Below are 25,568 nucleotides of genomic sequence, written 5' to 3'. Positions count from 1 at the left end.
GCACGCGTGTTGCACTTTATATACACTGTGCCCGCCCCTGACCTTCTTTATAGTATATTCCCTGCCCCTTCTCTTTCGGCGCAGTGGGAGAGCACATGGCGGAGAGACAACAGGTGCATGAAGACAGCAGCAATGACGAATGCCCTGAGCTACTAACGTCCCAATCCCAGAGAAGATTTAAGGCCTCTAATATGTCCTTTGTAGAGATAGTGGAGATGGTGGACATCTTGAAGAGGGCCGACTATGACGGGAAGCATGGACTTTACCCAAACCCAAATGTCAGAAAGGCCAAGATCATGGCTAAAGTTGTGAAAAGTCTGTAGAAGAATTTTGGGGTATGGCGATCCAAGGACTAGCTGAGGAAATGATGGTCAGACTTCAAATTGAGGGAGCAGGATCAGTACAGAAGAATCAAGCGAGTGCTGCAAAAAAGTAAGTATATTGTCGTGTCTTCCTATTCTTATTATGTTCGTGCTGCTCCATGTGCTTTTCTTTACTGTTGTACAGTTTAAAATGGCAACTTTCAGGTTCATGGGCACAGTATTCATTTGTAGTAAACATCGTTCGTTTGCCCACTAATACAATGTTTTTGGCAGATGCAGGTTAACTACATTTGCTCAAGCCTATTTGTATTAAAAGAAGTTTAGTACATTGTTGTCTAGATGGGTTTGTAACTAGAATGAAATGCAAACTTGATTCAGTGTAAGGAGAGGACACTCAGCAGCTGTTTACACATCTGGACGCAGGAGCACTAGTGTGGGTCACCAGAACAAACTTTTTAGGGTGTCCCACACAGGTGCTCCAGTGGATACTAGGGGTGTCTCATGTGTGAAACTTTACCCAAAAAGGTAAGTATTCCAGCTTGAAGAAAGGAAAAAATCATATCTTCAGCTTGGAACTCTGTCAAAACAGACAACTGTACGATACTTCCAAGCAATGTTTCATATTCCTATTTCTTGCCTCAAATATCTGTGTGCTAAGTATACCTTTATTTTATTCACATAGGGGAGAAAAGAAACCGGACATCAGAGGACACCAGGGATCCCCAACCTCATAAAGAAGGGGAAGTCACCACACCACAACCTCAGGATGTGGACAAAGGAGAGGTTTATGAATTGGGCAAAATAGTGACCACAACAGGTGAGTGTCTGAGACCACAGCTTCAGGTAATAGATGGATGCCTGCATATTTATAATGGTGTGTTTTTTTATTTTAGGTGATGTGGATGTTGTGGAAGAAGAAACTCATTTCACCATTGCAAGTGCACACATCCTCATAGGTGAGATCATGGTGTGCAATCATGATTTAGAAAAGATAAAGAAAAACATGAACGACGTTCAACAAAAAATGAAGAACAGGGGGCGTGGCTTGGATGGCTTCCGGATTGGACGTGTTTCCCTGAAGCTCCCAGCCAGGCCTGCCTACACATCGCTAAAAACAGCACAACCGCTCCAGCATCATGGTCAAACCTTGCAAGGCTAAAGAAGCAGACCTCAGGGGACATGGTACAAGGTCTTCTTCAGCTCCCCCACCTCTCATAACAGAGTATTTTGGGCACGGTGCTCCGGCGGGACAGCACGAGGCCAAGATGGCGCAAACATATGCTGCGGCCCTCTCCTCTCCTCCACCGCGGCTCTCTCCAGGGCATAGGACTGACAGGTACGCTTCTGAGGGGGATCTGTTGCTTGATCGCCCCCCAGCCCCTCCAGCCACCATCCTGACTGGGCCCCCTGCTCCCTCTGGGGAACATGTGCTGGGAAGCCTGTCGCAGGCGTTCCCCCCCTGCCTCGTGGGGCCCCCGCCATCGACACTTACCGGCCAGATGTCTCCCTCCTGGGAACCCTCAGCCCCTGCCTGGGACCCCCTCCCACAAAGGCCCCAGGCTTCCAGAGATAGAATCCCCTCTCTATCTCCACAGCACAGGGATTCCTATCAGGCTTCAGCGCCTTCTCCAACCCCACAGCTCGCAGAACCTCAGGGGGTTCATTCACTTGCTGGTCACCCGCATGGACCAAGCAAAGCAGTGAAAATTACATCCATTGCTCCCTCACACACACCCCAGAGAGGCCACCCTCCACCTACTACCCACTCAGTCACAACGCAGGAATTTTATGCCCACGCTACAATAGACTCTGAACCTGAACCTGAGGAGTGCACATCATGGAGGGATTATGTCCGTTGTATGCCCACAAAACAGGACTTTCGCTTACTTATACAAGAAGTGCACGACACATGCAGATCTGAAATCAATATGCTGCGTACTGATCTACATCAACTGACTACCAAAGTCACGTCTCTGGAGGAAGACGCATGTGACACAAAGCTTGCAATCTCGCAAATACATGATCGCCTGACTTCCCAAGCCTCAGCTCTCAGAGACTTTCAATGCCACCTTGAAGACCTCAACAACAGAGGCAGGCGCAACAACATTAGGGTCCGTGGCCTTCCAGAAGCTACACAAGATGAGGATTTGCACGTGATGCTGCAAGCTATCTTCAATAACGTATTGGGTCACCCGGAAAACCAGCGAGTTAAAATGGACCGTGCCCATCGTGCACTCCGCCCAAGGGGACCGGGAACTAGACCACGCAATGTAATATGCAGAGTTCATAACTATGCCCTGAAAGAGGACATAATGAGGAAAGCGCCTAATATGCATACCATTGATTTTGATAGCGCTTCCATACAGCTTTTCCCGGACTTGTCCTGGATCACCCTCCAGCAACGACGCTCCCTGCAACCGCTCCTCACTTCCCTGAAGGAACATGACTTTCGCTACCATTGGGGCTTTCCTTTCAGTCTCACAGCTAAGAAAGATGGGAGGTCCAACACCCTACGGTATCCCAAAGACCTCTATTCTTTTTGAGAAAGCTGGATATCCCGGTTCCACCTACCCCTGGTTGGGACCCTCTTCCAGCCCCTCCCCCTCGACCGGAACCTTGGGTCCAAGTGAATGGGAGAAAATGCCCGAGACCGCATCCTGCCGGACCTCCTTCGTCCTTCTACCAGAGATAACTCTTCGCTTTTTTGAGAGACACCTAACTACACTGCTGAGCAACTATTTGAGTCTCTTTCTCCGACTACCTTTTTTGAACTCAAGGACTTACCCTGTTCCCTTACCTAAGTAATGGCTGGGCTATACCTACCAAGTATTCAGGTTCATGGTTTTGATATGTAACCTGTTAAGATTACACCTAACTGATAGTATTTAACGCTTTCAAACTGCAGAAGGTACCCCACTTCCCCTCCCTATCTACCTACCCCTCCTATCCTACCCTTCCCCTTCCTTTCCTCCCCCCCACTCCTTACTACCCCCCTTTCCTTCATGTATCAGGGTAATGTATTATACCTAGAAGGACATCCTCGCCCCTCCTGGGTTCCTTTGTGGGACTCCAGGACGGACGACATGCTTCTATTTTGTTGTGAGATCTATCACCTATGGTTGTCTCTTGAGCAAATTATCATACCAGTTTCCTCTATTTGAGGTCATAGTTTTGGTTAAATGACATATCAGTTACCATCTGATAAAAGCAGGTTTCTTTTTTGTTCTAAATTGTTGTGCTGCAAATTTGATTAAAAGCAGGCAGGCCTGGGAGAGGGTCACACCCATCCTGGGTCTATCCTATCCTCCCTCAGGAGATCTTCGAATGGCTTCCTATTCAAAGCCCTCTGGTGTGTTTTTTTTTTTTTTTTTTTTTCCCCTCTTCTGTACTGGGGGCCCTTCGGAGATCTCCAACCCATCACCTCTTTCAGGTGGGTTAAATAGTGTATGGTTACCACCTAATTTTGTACTAAAATTTGTTTTTTTTTTCACCTACCTTTCTCTTCTTTTTTCTACTACTGGAACTTCTCCCCCTCTCTCTTTCTTTCACTACCGTCCCATGGACATTTCCTGCCTCTGGAGCCCAGACTTCATCCATAGAATCGGGAAACCCTGATATGTACCTCCTTGGTGGACTCAACTGCTCCATTTCCTAAATATCAAGATTTCGTTCAACTGGCTGGGTAAGCTACTGCCTCCCCTCCCTACTCAGCCACCATGATTGACATACTTTCTTTAAATGTGAAAGGCCTCAACTCCAACACCAAACGTAGCTTAGCACTATGGGAGTTCAATCAGCCCAAGGCTGATATAATTTTTATTCAGTAGACACATCTTACTAAAACTGACAACGACATTTGCATCCAAACATTACCCTCAACTATACCTAGCCTCTAACCCACGTAAATGAGCTGGGGTGGCAGTTCTTTTCAAACAAGGTTCACCCTTCCAGTTACAATCCATATTTTCTGATCCTCTAGGGCACTATCTTATTTTACGAGGTACATGGAAAGGTGCCAATCTCACTTTGTGCAACATTTATGCTCCGCACACAAACCAATATTCCTTCTTATCTAAAGTGTATAAACGACTGTTTGCATCCCCCCACCAATATCTTGTCATCGGAGGAGACTTCAATTTGACTTATTCCTCATGCCTGGATAGACACTCTCTAGGGCAAGGACAGACCCCTAAGGCCCTCGATAGAAGATCCACTCTTTTCCGCCAACTAACTAGGAAATATGCCTTGTTTGATTCTTGGTGCACTATTTATCCATCAGCTAAACAATTCACCTTCTACTCTCAGCCGCATAAATCCCATTCACGCCTGGACTACTTTTTTGTAAATGCTCCGACCCTGAGAGCTTGTACAGGCTCAGACATTCAGGCTATCTCATGGTTGGACCATGCCCCGATCAAACTCTCCCTTGCACTCTCCCCGGGAACTTTTCGCACTTGTCATTGGCGCTTCAATGACTTTCTGCTCAAACATGACCCCTCCAGGGTGGAACTGGAATAAACCCTGAAGCTATACTTTGCAGAAAACCACTATTCTGAGGTTTCCACTTCCTCCCTGTGGGAGGGCCATAAAGCAGTCCTTAGAGGCCAATCCATCTCACTCTCCACTGCGCTTAAAAGAAACGCTAACACAACTCGCCGGGCTCTATTGGATAAGCTCAAGCTTTTGGAAGCACGATTGCTTTCTTCCCCGTCCCTACACATTCTCAGAGAACTTGTAAGTGTCAGGGCAGGACTAAGGGATGTAGATCTGGGTAGGATTGAAAAAGCACTACTAAGATTGCGACACACCTACTACGACAAGGCTAATAAACCACAGACGCTACTAGGGAGACAACTGCGAGAACAAGTGGCGACCGCCTCAACTTCTCATCTTAAGGATGAGAGAGGCATTCTTCAATCCCACCACACCAAAATTGCCCAGATCTTCCATGATTACTACTCCACGTTGTATAATAATCCAACTGTCACACATGACCCTTCCCCACCCGACCTATCCCAAACCATTTATTCCTATTTAGCGGATTGTGACTTACCTCAGCTCTCCCCTTCTGCCCTAGCAACTCTAAACGCATCCATTACAGAGGAAGAAGTCACTGATACGATTAAAACCTTGCCGAATAATAAAGCCCCAGGACCCGATGGACTACCGTACCACTACTACAAAACCTTTTTATCGCACTTACTTCCCCATATGACAACCCTGTTTAATTTGTTTCTGTCTGATACGCCTGTCCCGAGGGATATGCAAACTTCCTACCTCACGTTGATTCCCAAACCAGGAAAAGACCACACTCTCCCATCTAATTACAGACCTATAGCACTCCTCAACACAGATTTGAAAATTTTTACGAAGCTATTGGCAAATAGACTAAACAATGTTATGCCGTCGCTGATACATAAGGACCAGGTGGGATTTATCCCTCTTCGTCAAGCAGGGGACAACACTCGAAGGTTCATTGACCTTGTGGAGGTTGCCAACAGGACCAAGTCAGAGGCACTGTTGCTCAGTCTTGACACGGAAAAAGCTTTTGATAGGCTGAGCTGGTCCTTCCTGTTCGCAACCCTCCACAGAGCTGGAATTGAAGGCCCTTTTCTCAGCACCATTTCCCACTTATACTCATCCCTAGGGATGAGCCGAACACCCCCCTGTTCGGTTCGCACCAGAACATGCGAACAGGAAAAAAGTTTGTTCGAACACGCGAACACCGTTAAAGTCTATGGGACACGAACATGAATAATCAAAAGTGCTAATTTTAAAGGCTAATATGCAAGTTATTGTCATAAAAAGTGTTTGGGGACCTGGGTCCTGCCCCAGGGGACAAGGATCAATGCAAAAAAAAGTTTTAAAAACGGCCGTTTTTTCAGGAGCAGTGATTTTAATAATGCTTAAAGTCAAACAATAAAAGTGTAATATCCCTTTAAATTTCGTACCTGGGGGGTGTCTATAGTATGCCTGTAAAGGGGCGCATGTTTCCTGTGTTTAGAACAGTCTGACAGCAAAATGACATTTTGAAGGAAAAAACTCATTTAAAACTACCCGCGGCTATTGCATTGCCGACAATACACATAGAAGTTCATTGATAAAAACGCATGAGAATTCCCCAAAGGGGAACCCCGAACCAAAATTAAAAAAAAAAATGACGTAGGAGTCCCCCTAAATTCCATACCAGGCCCTTCAGGTCTGGTATGGATTTTAAGGGGAACCCCGCGCCAAAAAAAAAAAAAAAAACGGCGTGGGGTCCCCCCAAAAATCCATACCAGACCCTTATCCGAGCACGCAACCTGGCAGGCTGCAGGAAAAGAGGGGGGGATGAGAGTGCGGCCCCCCCCCTCCTGAACCGTACCAGGCCACATGCCCTCAACATTGGGAGGGTGCTTTGGGGTATCCCCCCAAAACACCTTGTCCCCATGTTGATGAGGACAAGGGCCTCATCCCCACAACCCTGGCCGGTGGTTGTGGGGGTCTGCGGGCGGGGGGCTTATCGGAATCTGGAAGCCCCCTTTAACAAGGGGACCCCCAGATCCCGGCCCCCCCCTGTGTGAAATGGTAAGGGGGTACAAAAGTACATGACGGGACTTCCCTGTGGCATTCCCCGTGACGTCACAGGGAAGTCCCATCAAGTCACCGTGCGTCAGAGGGGGGCGGGGTCACCGGGTGGCCCCGCCCCCCATTATTTAAGAACTGTCAGACGAGGAGCGCCGTCACACAGCGGGAGCCTCCCTCCATGCCAGCATGGATGCGGAGCGGCCCAGAGAAGAAAATGAAGAAGAGAAGAGGATGAAGAAGAAGAGAAGAGCGGGAGCCTCCCCCCATGCCATGGGTGCGGAGCGGCCCGAGGAGAAGAAGATAGAAGACGCCGCGGAGGAGATGCTGGACGAGAACGCCGGAGGAAGAACCAGAAGAGCCAGAAGAACCAGAAGAACCAGAAGATGAAGGAAGATAGAAGAAAGAAGAAGTATTTAAATAAAGGAATTGTCAAAAACTGTCTCTTGTCATTTTTAACATTTTTGACAGTTTTTTAGTGAAATGGTAGGGGTACTTTTGTACCCCCTTACCATTTCACACAGGGGGGGGCCGGGATCTGGGGGTCCCCTTGTTAAAGGGGGCTTCCAGATTCCGATAAGCCCCCCGCCTGCAGACCCCCACAACCACCGGCCAGGGTTGTGGGGATGAGGCCCTTGTCCTCATCAACATGGGGACAAGGTGTTTTGGGGGGCTACCCCAAAGCACCCTCCCAATGTTGAGGGCATGTGGCCTGGTACGGTTCAGGAGGGGGGGGGGGCCGCACTCTTGTCCCCCCCTCTTTTCCTGCGGCCTGCCAGGTTGCGTGCTCGGATAAGGGTCTGGTATGGATTTTTGGGGGGACCCCACGCCGTTTTTTTTTTTTTTTTTTTTTTTTGGCGCGGGGTTCCCCTTAAAATCCATACCAGACCTGAAGGGTCTGGTATGGAATTTAGGGGGAACCCCACGTCATTTTTTTTTTTTTTTTATTTTGGTTCGGGGTTCCCCTTTGGGGAATTCCCATGCCGTTTTTATCAATGAACTTCTATGTGTATTGTCGGCAATGCAATAGCCGCGGGTAGTTTTAAATGAGTTTTTTCCTTCAAAATGTCATTTTGCTGTCAGACTGTTCTAAACACAGGAAACATGCGCCCCTTTACAGGCATACTATAGACACCCCCCAGGTACGAAATTTAAAGGGATATTACACTTTTATTGTTTGACTTTAAGCATTATTAAAATCACTGCTCCTGAAAAAACGGCCGTTTTTAAAACTTTTTTTGCATTGATCCATGTCCCCTGGGGCAGGACCTGGGTCCCCAAACACTTTTTATGACAATAACTTGCATATTAGCCTTTAAAATTAGCACTTTTGATTTCTCCCATAGACTTTTAAAGGGTGTTCCGCGGCATTCGAATTTGCCGCGAACACCCCTAATTGTTCGCTGTTCGGCGAACTTGCGAACAGCCAATGTTTGAGTCGAACATGAGTTCGACTCGAACTCGAAGCTCATCCCTACTCATCCCCCTCGGCACTGGTCCATACCCAATTCGCTTCATCCTCCACCTTTCCAATATCAAATGGAAGCCATCAGGGATGCCCACTATCCCCTCTCCTTTATGCCTTGTGTTTAGAACCCCTAGCAGCCAATATAAGGGAGAACCCATGCATTCACGACATCCCAGTTCGTGCCAGAGACTTTAAGATTTCCCTATACGCTGACGATGTCCTCCTCACCCTGACAAAACCTTGTGTTTCTCTTCCGAACCTACATTTAGAGCTGGATCGATATAGCGCCCTTTCAGGGTATAAAATTAATAACTCTAAAACTGAAGCCCTCCCCTTAATATACCTCATCAGACATTAGAGACACTCTCGCAAACATTTAACTACTCCTGGAAGTCCTCCTCCTTAAAATACCTCGGGGTCCACCTCACTCCCACATACGATACTCTTTATAAGGCCAACTTTCCCCAGTTATACACCTCTATTAGAGCCTCATTGGCCAAATGGAAGTCCCTGAAGTTGTCTCTTTTCGGTCGCCTTGCAACCCTGAAGATGAAATTTTACCCCAACTCTTATACCTCTTTGAGACACTCCCTATACCCATACCATCTCCACACCTCAAGAGGCTCCAGGGCAACCTGATAAACTTCTTTTGGAACTATAAGAGGCACCGGATTGCTAAATCGGTTTTGTACGCTTCCCGCAGTCAAGGTGGCTTGGCATTTTCTAATATAGCCAAATATTATCTTGCTACCCAACTACGCCCTGTAGCCTCTTGGTGCACCATTCATGCTTTTAATCGCTGCAAGCAAATTAAGAAGTTGTGGGTAGCCCCTATCCATCCGAACTCCATGTTATGGAGCTCTGATGTGCCTACCGATGGCTTACATTTATTGGGGCCAATGTCCCTTCTACGCCTGCTGTGGCGACGAGCCAAATCGACATATTCGCTTACCACCTCTTCTTCACCAGTTACGTCCTTTTTATTTACATCTAATATCTTAGACAGCTTGACCTCACAGATGTCACACTTTTGGATGGAGAAGGCCCTATTCCGATATGGCCAGTTGATAGACCCCAGAACCCGATCGCTGAGATCTTTCCAGGATCTGCAAAACGACTTTGACATTCCTAAACAGGCCTTTTTTAGTTACCTGCAAATACGACACTATGCTCAATCCTTGGTACTGAATCTTCAATTCTCCCCTCTAACTGAATTCAGAAAAACTGTGCTTAGAGGGCTCGTCCCTTAAGGGTATGATCTTGCGCACCTATCAGCTCTTGGGATTTTTCACCAGCTGGACCACGTCATACTTATTTGGACAAGTGGGAGCGGGCCCCGGGTGTAAACCTACCTTTACATATGTGGCAGCTCATATGGTCTCAGGCTTCAAGAGCTCTGTTTGCACGCTCTATAAAGAGAATCAATATAAGATTCTGTTTCATTGGTATCAGACCCCGGACCTGCTCCACTCCATATATCCATCGGCTGACCCTCGCTGTTGGCCATGCTGTAAAGATAGGGGGACGCTATTTCATATCTATTGGACCTGCCCTTTGATCACTCCCTATTGGCAAATGGTATATTCCCTGCTCCAGTCCGTCTTTGATGCTGAAGTGCCCTTTGATCCAAAGATCTTTTTGTTGGGTCTTCCACCGATCTCTCTCTCTAAATTGTCCAAAAAACTTTTGTCACACATATTAACTGCTGCACAATGTTTGGTAGCTTTAAAATGGAAACAGAGAGAACCACCTTCATTATCCGAGTTGCACTCCAGGATCAGAGATGTCAAGAGAATGGAATATCTAACAGCCTCTATGAACGATACCCTTGAGAAACATAATCGCATATGGGAACTATGGGTCCTTTTTGGAAACCCCATAACTTAATGTTTCTTACCCTTTGCTGCATTTGATTGGTTTCCTGTTCTCTCTCAGAAGACTCCGGGCACTAGAGGCAGATGGCTAGTCTTCCCTCTTCTTCACCTTCTACCACTCTTCTCCTCTTTTCACTTTCTCTAGTCTACTCCCCACTTTTTGTTCATTTATTTTCTGTTTCATCACGCAGGGTATAAATTAAGTACTATCTGAATAATAATCCGATGATGCTGCCACTAGATGGTGGTTTTTTTTTTTTTTTTGCCACTTCAGCCAAGTACAGTTCGTGGGAAAATGTTGTATCAACTTTCCAGTCAACCTTGTCCCTCTATACTTTCACATCATTGTGGCTTTTTCTTATCACACCTAATCTTTATTTACCAAACAGTATACAATATAAGAAGTAATTTTTCCCTCTACCATTACTGGTTCCTCATTACAGTACCTCGACATTCCCCCCCCCCCCCCGCCCCTCCTTGTCTATCAGCTCTTCCTAGGGCCTATTTGAGTGCCTAGCTTAAATGTAGATTTTTATAAATTTGTATCCACTTTTGTGTTTCAATATTTTTATTATTTTTGTTAATTTTTGTTAAAGCGAGTTGTCTGCATCTTCCTCCCTCACCTCCGCCAGCTGGTTTGATGTTTTAAACCTAACCCAATCTCTCCATGTCTCTTCGTAATCCTCCATCTCCAACCCTTCACTGTATCTTAGGTATTCCATACAGTAAATTTCATCTATTTTGTCGAACCACTCCCGCAGTGAAGGCCTCCTAATGTCCCGCCAGTGTCTAGGGATGAGACTCTTAGCTGCGTTGAGGAGGTGTGGTAGCAGTATTCTCCGGTAACGCTTGGAGGAGATGTTGCTGCCATGGTGCAGGCATACCCAAGGGTTGTCTGGTACATTCTGGTTGGTAATCAAATATATGGTCTTCCTTATCTCCTCCCAGAATTTTTTCAGTACCGGACACGACCACCAGACATGTAGCATTGTCCCCACTTCCCCACATCCCCTCCAGCAGTACTGTGAGGTACAATCCTGGATCTTATGCGCCAAGTCCGGGGTGAAATACATTCTGGCCAAAATTCTAAAGTTCATTTCCGCTATCTTATAGTTTACTGATGTAGCGTTTACTCTACTCAGGACCCTCCTCGCCTCCTTTTCACTAATCTTGTTACCTATCTCCTCCTCCCATTTCCAAAGGAATCCTGGGCGCTCAACCTCCCCCATTCCTACCAAGGTTCTATAGATCCTGGACATTCCTCCTCTTCTATTTTTTTTTTTATACAGGCTTTTTCAAGGGGGTATAGATCTTCTATCAGCCTGATTGGCTGCGGGAGGGATTCTACAAAATGCTTCAGTTGCCTGTATTTCCAATTATCCAGAACAAACCAATTTTCTTTTGCCTTAAGTTCCTGGTAGGTACACAGCGTTCCCTGACTGGTAATATCTTTAAGCTGTACTTCGTCACTCAGAATCCATCTTCCAGCTATGTCCTCCCTCCCCGGGGGAAAATAATCCGTACCCTTAATTGGGACTAATGGCGAGTTGTATCTCCACTTCTCTTTAGTGAATATTGTGTCCCAAGTGTTCAAGATGTGTTTCGTAATGTCAAATACATTTGTGCTCATATTTCTAAATTGTGGTGGTATCCAGACATTTTTCCCTAAATCTACCCCACTCCTTGTGCTCTCTATTCTCACCCATTGTTTATCTCTATTATTGTTGATCCATTCCGGGATTCGTGATAATATTATTGCTGTGTAATATCTTTTAATATCTGGTGCCCCCCAGCCCCCCCTCCTTCTGGCGTTCACTAATTGTGCATACTTTACTCGTGGCTTCTTCCCCCTCCAAATAAATCTTAAAAATAATGTGTGTATTTTATTCAAAAAACTTTGTGAGATTGCTATTGGAAGCATTTGAATTTTGTATGTGATTTTGGGGAGAATTGACATTTTGATTAAGTTTATTCTGCCTCCCCAAGATAGTCGGTTCCGTGGGAATCTATTTAGCCCAGCCCTAATCTCATTTAGGAGGGTCATAAAGTTAGCTTGGAACAATGTCTCTTTTGTTGATGATATTTTAACCCCCAAGTAGCTCAGTTCTTTTATCCCCCACTTAAATGGCAGACTCTTTTGGTAGGCCTTATCCCCTTCCTTATCTTTTACCACTTCCATTACTTCCGACTTGGTCGTATTTACCCAAAAATTAGATATTTGGCTATAGTTTCTAAGGGTCTCTAGTAAGTTGGGGAGTGTTATCCTCGGACGGGTGACATATAGCAGGATATCATCAGCGAATGCTGCGATTTTGAACTCGTCTTCCCCGATTTTTACTCCACTAATATCGGGGTTAGATCTTATCTTAGCCAACAATGGCTCCAGTGTCAACACGAACAACAGCGGGGAGAGCGGGCATCCCTGCCTGGTACCATTCCGCAGCGCGATGGGTCCGGACAGGGTGCCATTGATTTTCACTCTGGCGGTGGGGTTGGTATACAGGGCCTTAATCCTTCCAATCATTTTATTCCCCAAGCCGATCTCTTCCAGGGTATTCCACATGAAGCCCCAGTCTACCCTGTCGAATGCTTTTTCCGCATCCATCGACAGGAGTAGACCTGGGGCTCCCCTGTCCCTCATTATCTGGGTCAGCATTAATGTTTTAATGCTGTTGTCCTTCCCCTCCCTCCCGGGTACGAATCCTACCTGATCAGAGTGGATCACTTCTTTTATAACCTTTTTAAGTCTTTCTGCAAGAATCTTTGCGTAGATCTTCGTATCTACGTTCAGGAGTGAGATGGGTCTATAGCTGGAGCACAAGGTGCCATCCTTTCCCTCCTTTTTTATAACAGTAATGTGCGCTTCTAGGGCTTCCTTTCGCATTTCCCAGCTTTCCCCTATGCCATTAATATAAGAGCACAGTATGGGGAGCAGTGGCTCCTGTAGCTTTTTGTAGTAGAGGGCAGTCAACCCATCGGGCCCTGGGCTTTTCCCGTTTGGAATATCCTGGATGGCTTTCCTTAGTTCCTGTAGGGTCACCGGGGCATCTAGTATGTTACTGTCTTCTTCCGTAATCTTTTTTAAGTTTGCCTCCCTTAGGAACACTTTGCTAGCCTCATGCTTATGTTTATCCCGTTCCCGAGAGTCATCCGTGTTAATTGCGTACAATGACCTGTAAAATGCTTGAAAGGCATTAGCTATATCTCGCGTTCTATGCTTAATCTCGCCCGAACTGGTCCTAATTCTTTCAATGTATTGGCTCGCTTTCTTCTTTTTTAAGGCACTTGCTAAGAGTCTACCGGGTTTGTTTCCATTAAGATATCTCTCTTTTTTAACCAAAAAATAAGTTTTGCGTGTCTCATGTTCCAGGGAGGTCCTCAGCTCTTCCCTCCTTCTAAGTAGTTTTGCCCATATCTCCCTCCCTCCTGATGCTTTATGTTGTTGTTCCAGTTCTTGTATCTCCTTGATCAGGGCTATCTTGTGATTCTTTGCTCTCTTATTTTTTTCCCCCCCGATCATCAGAAGGATACCCCTTATATAAGTTTTATGGGCTTCCCAAATTGTTGCCTCATTTACCTCCCCGGGGGTATTGGTTTTAAAGAACCACTCCAGCTCTACTTTTATTCTCCTTAAAGTATCTTTGTCGGCTAACAAATCCTCGTTCAATCTCCACCCCGTACTCTGCCTATCAGCTTCTCCTAACTTTATATGCAAGATCACGGTGAGTGATCCGAGAATGTCATATTACCAATGGCAACACCCGTGATCTCCTCCAGCAGCCTATGCTCCACCAAGAAGAAATCGAGTCTTGAGTATGTCTCGTGCACGGGGGAGAAGTAAGTGTAGTCCCTTGCTTCACCTTGCTGTATCCTCCAGACATCTACTAGCTGGAGTTGGTGCATCTTTTTTTTAAATTTCTCGGCCCACACTCCTCCACTCCCCCACGCACAAGATGAACAATCTCTCTCCGGGTCCAGACACAGGTTGAAATCTCCTCCCACTATGGCCCTCCCCGACCTAAATATCCCAAATTTAGTCAGTATGCTCGTTACGTATCTGTGAGTATTTTTATTTGGCCCATAAATGTTTGCCAGGGAACAGTTCCAACCATTTAATTTTTCCTTTAAGGAAGAGAAACCTCCCCTCCGGGTCAGACAGCCCCTCCTCTAATTCAAATCTAGTTCCCTTGGCAAACCCTATGGCCACTCCTCTTGCGCCCCTGATTGGAGTGTCGCTGTAGTACCACCTTGGGAAATCTCTAGAATAGATTTTTTGGTTTCTATTGACGCTGAGATGTGTCTCCTGAAGCATTGCTACCTCGGCCTTTAGGTACCTCAATTCCTCTAGGATATTGGCTCGCTTTACACAGGCATTTAAACCCCTTACGTTATAAGAGATAACTTTTAAGCTAGCTGTCATTGCGCTCTGTTTTTTGCGTTCTGTTTCCTGACCGACAGGCTCCTGACGTATCTGGCTCTGTTGGGCTCTCTCGTGTCCCCCCCCCTCCCTCCGCCCATCCCCTCCCTACCCTCCAGAAACCCCCCCGCCCCCCCTCCCCCCCCATACCCTTCCCCTAATTTTTGGGGTACAACAGGTCTTAGCTCGACCTAAAAAATAACCGTGGCCCCCCTCCACCTCCTGGCCCCCCGGTCGTCCCCCAGAGGTTGAGCTCGGGGCGGGATAAGATCGATACTGCAAGTTTTTCATTGCTTGTGAGATAGCTGTCAGTCCCGGCAATCCCCCCCTCGTACCTCCCGCCTCCCTCGTCCCGATCCCCCTCCTCAGCCCCCTCCCTACCGGCTCCATGGCCTATTGAGACATCATTGATTGGGTTACACAAAGGTCCACAAGTAAACTTCATTGAGTCCACAGTACCCATTCCTCTTTTTTTTTTTTTTTTTTGTTTTTCTTTTTTTTTGTTTCCCTCATTATTGATCCTAGTGTTTGATTTAAATTTTAGGTTTACCGCAGATCAGTTACGGGTTTCCTACAAGCCTCCAGCTAGGTGTTTCCCCTGTTGGTTCCTGGCTAGTGTTCCTCTCCCACCAGCCTGGGATTTCCACCAGGGGTATCTCTAGTCGCTCACAAAATTTTTGTGTGTCTTCCGGGAATCTGAGCACGGCCTTTCGGCCTTCTTTGCGTCCACTTAGGCAAGCAGGGAAGCCCCAGGAGTATTGGACTCCATGCAATTTTAAAGTTGCTAGGAGGGGTTTCTGAATTCTTCTCCTATTAAGGGTTGCCGCTGTGAGGTCTTGGAAGATGTGAAGATTTGTTTCTCCATATTTGGCCTGGCGATTCTTCTTTAGGTTAGAGGTTATCTGTTCTTTATCCGCGAAGTTGTGAAATCGCATGATGATGTCTCGTGGTGCATCTCCCCTAATTTCTGGTGGTTTTCTTATTCTGTGCACTCTGTCCAATTTGAGCTTTCTGCCGGCTTCTGCTGGGTTCATCAGATCTCTGAAGATTTCTTCCATTTTGAGTTGCAAGTTCTCTGTTCCTTCTTGCGATTCTGGGAGACCTCTAATCCGGAGGTTTTTTCTTCTACTGCGGTTCTCCTGGTCTTCCAAGGCGTATTTGATGTTTCTCTGTTCCACCTGCATCGCTTCCATCTTGTGTTTTAAATTTTGGATTTCAACTCCATGTTTGTCCACTGAAGATTCAACCTCCTCCACTCTTTTGAGAATGTGTCCCATATTTTCACGTACCGTGCTGAACTCTTCTTTGATTGAAATCTCCAACCTTGCGAACATCTCTGCGATTTCCTCCTTGGTGGGAAGTGTTCTATCATACTGAGTTTCAACTAGCGATTCGGCTTCAATGTTGCTTCCTTGGTATCTTACATCCCCTTCAGTCGTTTGCCTTCTTGACCCCGCTTTACCTGAGCGTTCTGGTGTTTTACTTTTTGCACCTGTAGCCGCTGTTGCCCCGGTTGGATCTCCCAGATTCTCCTTCCCGCCATCATTTACCATATATCTCCTGATTGTGCCTGGGCTTGCACTTGTCCTGGGTGGGTTCACTGTGGTCCCTCTCGTCGACTTCCCTCTCATTTCTCTTTTTGTTTCAGCCCCTCAAAGAGCGGGCCAGTAGTATGTTCAGTATAGACGGACCACCAACAGGGGGGTCTCAGAAAGTGGTGTTGGCGTGTGGTTGGTTTACGGTTTTTATTTACGTTTTCTCCCTTATTTACCCAGATATATTCTGAGTCTATTAGGTATTTTCTCCCTGTCTTGTGCAGTCCTATCACTCCAGTCTGGGCTCTCGGTCTGGGGTTTATGCTGCTCAGCTGGTTGCCCTTCACTCTCGCACAATCCCAGGCCTCCCAGGCCCAGAGGAGCAAACACCACTTCCTTCACTCCAGGTACCAGCAACGGCAAGGAGGGTCAAAAACCACTTATATTTTGTTGCGTCCCTTCACTTTTTACCTCCCTCCGGCCTTTGCCTCTACCCGCCCCTCTACCCACACACACCCCACTGCCGAATGTGTCTTCATATACACCTAATAGAGAATACTGCAGGAGGGGTATAGGGGTAATGAGCAATCAGTCATTCATTTGGTATTACAGGTGAGATATCAACTATAGATAGTACTCCATAGAATCCTGGAAAGGGGGTGTATCTATGCAGTTCACTCTTGAATAGGGGTTTAAGTAAAAAGTCACTTACCCTCCTTGTTGAAAAGAAAGGGAACTTTTGCAGGATCTTACCCACCAGGCTTGCTGTTTTGCTTGCTGTTTTACTGTAACCTCCTTATCCTTTTGCAGTTTCCTAGTATCTCCTGGGTGCTTCCACAACTTCCCAATCTTGCCTTCACGATGCTGTCATTCATTGGTGTTCAGCCCCTACAGCGCTGGCCTCGGCAACGGTTCCCTCTTGTGGAGTTTCCCCCCTGGTGGTCCACTGATCTCTGCGTCGAGCGGGGGGAGATGGTGCGGCGAATCCGAGCGTGTTCCCGGCCACTCGCTGTTCCTGTCTGCTGCTGCTCGAGATCGCCGCTCTCCCCACCCACCCCCTTGCTGTTGCTGTCAGAGCCTGAGAGGGGTCTCGGATGAAGCGGAGGAGTAAGAGCCGCGTACGCTGCACAGCTCTCCGGGACGAGGGAGCGGGAGGACGGAGAGCTAACTTTCAATCCGTGGGCCCCTGGTGCACATCACGGCTGGAGGGATGCCGAGCCTCTAGCTCACAGCTCTAGCAGTCCGACCTCGCCCACATCCGGCTCCTCCCTCGTCCTGCCACTAGATGGTTGTTAAACTAGTTGGTTGTTTATTTGTTCCATCAATAATTTAACTGATGATTCTCTACCAGAAGTACTTTTACTGCTACAAAACTGTATTCCCTTGTAATTCACGTGGTCAATTCCTTATTTCCTTGGAAAATTAATAAAAATTGTCAATTTTTCAAAAAAAAAAAAAAATGAAGAACATCATTGATGTGTTAGCCAGAATATAAAACACACCAAAGTTTTAGCATTTTTTTATTTTAATTATAACTTTTCTAAAAAATGTTGAAAGCCAAATTTTGAAGATGCGCATACAGTGTGTCAACATGTGCTATCTGCCATCACTGGATATCAAGGTACAAGTTTGGCTTTCACAGGGGTGACATCACCCCATCTGCTGAACGCAAGATCAACACAGCTTGGACATACAATAATGCCTGATATTGCCTTCAATTTCTCAAAGTTGAACTTTGTATGTTCCTGAGTAGGGATGAGCTTCGTGTTCGAGTCAAACCCATGTTCGACTCGAACATCGGCTGTTCGATCGTTCGCCGAATTGCGAACGATATGGGCCGTTCGCGCCAAATTCGTGTGGCGCGTCACGGCCCATAATTCACTGCGGCATCGCAGTGCATTGCTTGCTGATGATTGGCCAAGCATGCACTATGACCCGCATGCTTGGCCAATCACAGCGCCGCCTTAACAGAGAGCCATAATTGGCCAAAGCCAAGGAGGCTTTGGCCAATTATGGCTCAGGGGATTTAGTACACGCCCCACACTATATAAGGCCGCCTGCACGGCGGCCCTGTGCAGTGTGTTCCGGTGTGCTTAGAGAGAGAGAGAGACAGTGTCATTTCATTTGAGTTAGCTAGATTAGGCAGGACAGTCAGTCAGTTAGCTGCACTTAAAGTGTATTGTGTATATATATGCATCCCAGGTGTTGCGCATATATATATATATATATATATATATATATATATATATATATATATATATATATATATATACACTGTATTCAGTTTAGCTAGATCCGTTCCTGTTATCTTCTAGACTATTTACATTTAGTGCAGTGCGTCCTGCTCACAGTGTTCAGCTAGATCCGTTCCTGTTATATTCCTACTGACAGGCAGGCTTGTCTTGTTACAGTATTTTGAAGAAAATTACTGGTGTTCTTTTGATCCTATTAGTACCACAGTCAGGCAGCTAGACTATTTACAGTTAGTGCAGTGCGTCCTGCCCACAGTGTTCTGCTAAACCTACAAGTAAGTGGGGTGCGTCCTGCTCACAGTGTTCAGCTAAACCTACAAGTTAGTGGGGTGCGTCCACCTCACAGTGTTCAGCTAAACCTACAAGCTAGTGGGGTGCGTCCTGCTCACAGTGTTCAGCTAGATCCGTTTCTGTTATCTTCTTACTGACAGGCAGGCTTGTCTTGTTACAGTAAATACAGCTACCTGAAGAAAATTGCTGGTGTTCTTTTGATCCTATTAGTACCACAGTCAGGCAGCTAGACTATTTACAGTTAGTGCAGTGCGTCCTGCTCACAGTGTTCTGCTAAACCTACAAGTTAGTGGGGTGCGTCCTGCTCACAGTGTTCAGCTAAACCTACAAGTTAGTGGGGTGCGTCCACCTCACAGTGTTCAGCTAAACCTACAAGCTAGTGGGGTGCGTCCTGCTCACAGTGTTCAGCTAGATCCGTTCCTGTTATCTTCTTACTGACAGGCAGGCTTGTCTTGTTACAGTAAATACAGCTACCTGAAGAAAATTGCTGGTGCTCTTTTGATCCTATTAGTACCACAGTCAGGCAGCTAGACTATTTACAGTTAGTGCAGTGCGTCCTTCTCACAGTGTTCTGCTAAACCTACAAGTTAGTGGGGTGCGTCCACCTCACAGTGTTCAGCTAAACCTACAAGCTAGTGGGGTGCATCCTGCTCAGTGTTCAGCTAGATCCGTTCCTGTTATCTTCTTACTGACAGGCAGGCTTGTCTTGTTACAGTATTTTAAAGAAAATTACTGATGTTCTTTTGATCCTATTAGTACCACAGTCAGACAGCTAGACTATTTACAGTTAGTGCAGTGCGTCCTGCTCACAGTGTTCTGCTAAACCTACAAGTTAGTGGGGTGCGTCCTGCTCACAGTGTTCAGCTAAACCTACAAGTTAGTGGGGTGCGTCCACCTCACAGTGTTCAGCTAAACCTACAAGCTAGTGGGGTGCGTCCTGCTCAGTGTTCAGCTAGATCCGTTTCTGTTATCTTCTTACTGACAGGCAGGCTTGTCTTGTTACAGTAAATACAGCTACCTGAAGAAAATTGCTGGTGTTCTTTTGATCCTATTAGTACCACAGTCAGGCAGCTAGACTATTTACAGTTAGTGCAGTGCGTCCTGCTCACAGTGTTCTGCTAAACCTACAAGTTAGTGGGGTGCGTCCACCTCACAGTGTTCAGCTAAAGCTACCTGTAGAAGGTTGGTGGTGTTCTCATACTACAGGCAGGCAGTTGATTTTGCTAGCTGCAGTATCAGTACATATATATATATATATATATATATATATATATATATATATATATATATATATATATATCCCAGCTTAGTGCAGCTACAGGCCATTAGTATGTCTGGAAGGCCAAGAAGGAGAGGCAGACAGTCACAAGCCAATAAGAGAGGGCAAGCAGGCTCTGTGTCTAGTGCTGGTCGTGGAGACGGTGCATCCTCATCAGCACGTGGCCATGGGACACGCTTGGCCTTTTTTTCGGCAGCTGGCCATGTTGAGCCGCAACATGCGGAAGACTTGGTCGAGTGGATGACCAAGCCGTCCTCATCCTCCTCATCCTCTCTCACCCATGCCCAGGGTACTTTGTCTGGCAAAGCAGAGGCCTCTTCCCTCGGCTCAATGTCATCAGTGACTCCTTCCCTAGCCCCACCATGTCCTCCTGAGGAGTCTCTCGAACTGTTTGACCACAGTGTTGGGTACATGCTCCAGGAGGATGCCCAGCGTTTGGAAGCCTCTGATGATGATACTGAGCTCGATGAAGGCAGTAACACGAGCACGGACAGAGGGGGTGCCCAAGAAGGACAGCAATCTGGCAGTCATGCTCCCCCTGCTGCAGCATACTGCCAGGTTTGCTCCAGTGATGAGGAGGGAGGGGATGATGAGGTCACTGACTCAACGTGGGTGCCTGATAGGAGAGAGGAGGAGGAGGAGGAGGCGGCACATCACCAACGAGGCAGGATGCCCTCCAGGGGCAAGCCTAAGGGCAGCACATTGACTGCATCACACCCCAAAGCTCCACATGTGCAGGGCGCTGCAGTCTCTGCGCGTTATTCAAAAAGTTCTTTGGTGTGGGCCTTTTTTGAGACGAGTGCATCAGATCGCACCGCTGCTATTTGCAACATATGTCTCAAGCGTATCTCGCGTGGCCAAAACATCTCCCGCTTGGGTACCACATGCTTGACCAGACATATGTTGACCTGCCATGCAGTTCGTTGGCAAGCGTATCTAAAAGACCCACACCAAAGAACAAAGAGGACCTCTGCTTGCTCCTCATCAGCTGAGATTTCCAACCCCACTAGACCTTCAGTCCTCTCTGAGACCTGCACTGAGAGGAATGAAGGTGTAGAATTAGGTGTGTCACAGCCACGTACTTGTGGGCAATCTGATTTTGGTACACCGACGTCAGATTGTACCAGGCAAATTTCCCTGCCCCAGCTGCTGCACCGCCGAAAGAAGTTTGCTCCCAGCCATCCACATGCCCAACGGTTGAATGCTAGCTTGGCAAAATTGCTAGCACTTCAACTGCTGCCTTTTCAGTTGGTAGACTCTGCCCCCTTCCGTGAGTTTGTGGAATGTGCAGTTCCTCAGTGGCAGGTACCCAAACGCCACTTTTTCTCACGGAAGGCAATTCCGGCTCTCTACCAGCATGTGGAAGGCAATGTCCATGCCTCGCTGGACAGGGCGGTCAGCGGTAAGGTGCATATTACCGCTGACTCATGGTCCAGCAGGCATGGACAGGGACGTTACCTAAGTTTCACGGCGCATTGGGTGACTCTGCTGGCAGCTGGGAAGGATGCAGGACAAGGTGCAGTAGTGTTGGAGGTTGTTCCGCCACCACGCCTCCAAAATGCTAATGATTGTGACACACCTCTCTCCTCCACCCCCTCCTCTTCTTCTTCCTCCATGGCCTCTTCCTCGGAACCAGCGGTGCTCCGTAGTCGTTCAAGGGGCTACGCAAGTACGCAGGCCAAAAGATGCCATACAGTGCTTGAGCTGGTGTGCTTGGGGGACAGGAGCCACACTGGGGCAGAGGTTCTGTCAGCTCTGCAGGGGCAGGTTCAGAGGTGGTTGACGTCACGCCAACTTAAGGCAGGAATGGTGGTTTGCGACAATGGCACCAACCTCCTCTCTGCCCTCCGACAGGGACAAATGACCCATGTGCCCTGTTTGGCTCACGTCCTTAACTTGGTGGTGCAGCGGTTCTTGGGCAGGTACCCGGGCTTACAGGATGTCCTGAGGCAGGCCAGGAAAGTCTGTGTGCATTTCCGCCGGTCATATAATGCCAGTGCTCGGCTGATGGACCTCCAAAAGGAGTTTAACCTGCCCAAGAACCGCCTAATCTGTGACATGCCCACCAGGTGGAACTCAACGTTGGCCATGCTGCAGCGGCTGCACACGCAGCAGAGGGCCATCAATGAGTACCTGTGCGACTATGGCACCAGGACAGGGTCAGGGGAGCTTGGTTTTTTTCCCCACGCCAGTGGGCCATGATCAGGGATGCATGCACTGTCCTGTCACCATTTGAGGAGGCCACGAGGATGGTGAGCAGTGACAGTGCATGCATCAGTGACACTGTCCCCCTTGTCCACCTGTTGGAGCACACGCTGCGTGGAATAATGGACAGGGCACTTGAGGCAGAACAGAGGCAGGAAGAGGAGGACTTCCTTAGCTCTCAAGGCCCCCTTTATCCAGACAGTGTTCCTGCGTGCCCGCCGATCACACAGGAAGAGGACGAGGAGGAAGAGGAGGAGGAGGAGGAGGAAGATTGTGTCAGTATGGAGGTGGAGCCTGGCACTCAGCATCAGCAGCAGTCTTTAAGGGATCAGTCCCAAGAAACACATGGACTTGTACGTGGCTGGGAGGAGGTGGCTGCGGACCATGTCGTCCTTAGTGACCCAGAGGACTCCGGACCGAATGCCTCAGCAAACCTACGCTGCATGGCCTCCCTGATCCTGCAAAGCCTGCGTAAGGATCCTCGTATTCGTGGTATCAAGGAGAAGGACCAATACTGGCTGGCAACCCTCCTTGATCCACGTTACAAGGGTAAGGTTGCGGACCTTATCTTGCCATCGCAGAGGGAGCAGAGGATGAAACATCTTCGGGAGGCCTTGCAGAAAGGTCTGTGCAACGCGTTCCCAGAGACTGGGAGGTTACAAACTCCTGTTTCTGGACAACGTGTTGCTGAGGCTTCGGTCAGTCAAAGAAGGAGCGGTGGAGAAGGTGGCCGTCTGACCGATGCGTTCAGACAATTTTTTGGTCCGCAGCCCCAAGGTATGATCGGTTCCAGCAACCATCGCCAGCGTCTGTTTTACATGGTGCAGGAATACCTAGGGGCAAGATCAGACTTGGACACCTTTCCCACCGAAAATCCTCTGGGTTACTGGGTCTTGAGGATGGATCACTGGCCAGAGCTTGCACAGTATGCAATTGAGCTACTGGCCTGTCCTGCATCCAGCGTTCTTTCGGAACGCACATTCAGTGCTGCTGGAGGCGTGGTAACCGATCACAGGGTGCGTCTGTCCACTGACTCGGTCGATCGACTGACCTTCATAAAAATGAATGAGTCTTGGATCACCACCAGCTACCAAGCACCTGATGCTGATGTAACCGAATAATTTTTTTTGAAATCTCAGATCCCTTCAAAGACTGCCTATGCTGATGCTGAGTGACTATCCCTGAGTAATTATCCTCTTCCTCCTCAATCATCACGCTGATAGCTTGTAAGAACATTTTTGGTTCTGAGTGCCACCACCAGTGCCTAAGGCACAATTTTTCAGCCCCTGTTTAACAGGGGCGTGTAATTACGATTTTTGATGTAATACTTTGCAGCAGGGCTCGTTCCTGCATTCCAACTAGAGTGTCTGTGAGGGGTTGCAGTGTTGTGGCACCAGTGCCTAAGGCCCAATTTTTCAGCCCTTGTTTAACAGGGGCGTGTAATTACAATTTTTGATGCAATACTTTGCAGCAGGGCTCGTTCCTGCATTCCAACTAGAGTGTCTGTGAGGGGTTGCAGTGTTGTGGCACCAGCACCAGTGCCTAAGGCCTAATTTTTCAGCTCCTGTTCAACAGGGGCATGTAATTACAATTCTTGATCTAATATTTCACAGCAGAGCCCTGTGAGGGCTTACAGTGTTGTGGCCACAGCAACACCTAAGGCCCAAATTTCTGCTGAGTATATAGGGCAGGACCCTACTTTCAAACAACTAACTTACAAACGACTCCTACTTGCAAACGGAAGGAGACAACAGGAAGTGAGAATAAATCTACCCCTAGGAAGGGAAATTCTCTCCTGTAAGAGTTAATATGGGAAAAACATTTCTCCTTTCCACTGATGCTTTCCAATCCATTGGGACAAAAAGTGAGGTGAAATCTTCTGAAGAGGAGGAAAGACAGCAAAACAAATGTCACAGGGGTGATAACCCTTCCCTATGTTTTCCAAAAAGCTTAAAAAAGATTTTTTGGCTGGAGCTAAACACGTTAAAAATGTACCCGTTCAAAATTACAAAGAGATTCTACTTAACAACAAACCTACAGCCTGTATACTGCTGTTCAGAGTATATAGCCTGGTGGCCCCACACCTTTCCTTATTTTAATTTGGGTGCGGGGTTCCCCTTAATATCCATACAAGACCCAAAGGGCCTGGTAATGGACTGGGGGGTACCCATGCCGTTTGTCTCACTGATTTTCATCCATATTGCCAGGACCCGACATTACATTAAACCCGCAAGCAGTTTTAAATGAGATTTTTTCCTTTAAAAATGACATTTGGTGCAGGGACTGTTCTAAACACGGGAAACACGCGTCACTTTACAGGCATACTATAGACACCCCTCAGGTATGATATTTAAAGGAATATTTCACTTTTTTTTTTTTTTACTTTAAGCATCATTAAAATCACTGCTCCCGAAAAAACGGCCGTTTTTAAAAGTTTTTTTTGCATTGATACATGTCCCCTGGGGTAGGACCCGGGTCCCCAAACCCTTTTTAGGACAATACCATGCAAATTAGCCTTTAAAATGAGCACTTTTGATTTCGAACGTTCGAGTCCCATAGACGTCAATGGGGTTCTAACGTTCGTGCGAACTTTCGGTCCGTTCGCAGGTTCTGGTGCAAACCGAACCGGGGGGTGTTCGGCTCATCCCTATTCCTGAGTTGTGTATTGTTGTATGGTTTAAAAAACATGCCTGTTTACCACAAAAAAAGATTTCCACTGTCAAAAAAAAAATGTATTTGTGGGGACGGAAAGTATTCAGACCACCTTAAATTTTTCACTCTTTATTATATTGCAGCCATTTGCTAAAATCATTTAAGTTCATTTTCTTCCTCATTAATGTACACACAGCACCCCATATTGACAGAAAAACACAGAATTGTTGACATTTTTGCAGATTTATTAAAAAAGAAAAACTGATCACATGGTACTAAGTATTCAGACCCTTTGCTCAGTATTTAGTAAAAGCACCCTTTTGATCTAATAAAGCCATGAGTCTTTTTTGGGAAAGATGCAACAAGTTTTTCACACCTGGATTTGGGGATCCTCTGCCATTCCTCCTTGCAGATCCTCTCCAGTTCTGTCAGGTTGGATGGTAAAACTTGGTGGACAGCCATTTTTAGGTCTCTCCAGAGATGCCCAATTGGGTTTAAGTCAGGGCTCTGGCTGGGCCATTCAAGAACAGTCACTGTTCGTTATTCTAGCTGTGTGCTTAGGGTCATTGTCTTGTTGGAAGGTAAATCTTCGGCCCAGTCTGAGGTACTGAGCACTCTGGAGAAGGTTTTCGTCCAGGATATCCTTGTACTTGGCCACATTCATCTTTCCCTCGATTGCAACCAATCGTCCTGTCCCTGCAGCTGAAA

This window comes from Aquarana catesbeiana, linkage group LG02 (genome assembly GCF_042186555.1).
Source record: "Aquarana catesbeiana isolate 2022-GZ linkage group LG02, ASM4218655v1, whole genome shotgun sequence".
NCBI classification, from domain to species: domain Eukaryota; kingdom Metazoa; phylum Chordata; class Amphibia; order Anura; family Ranidae; genus Aquarana; species Aquarana catesbeiana.
Note: the sequence above shows the minus strand (reverse complement) of the source record.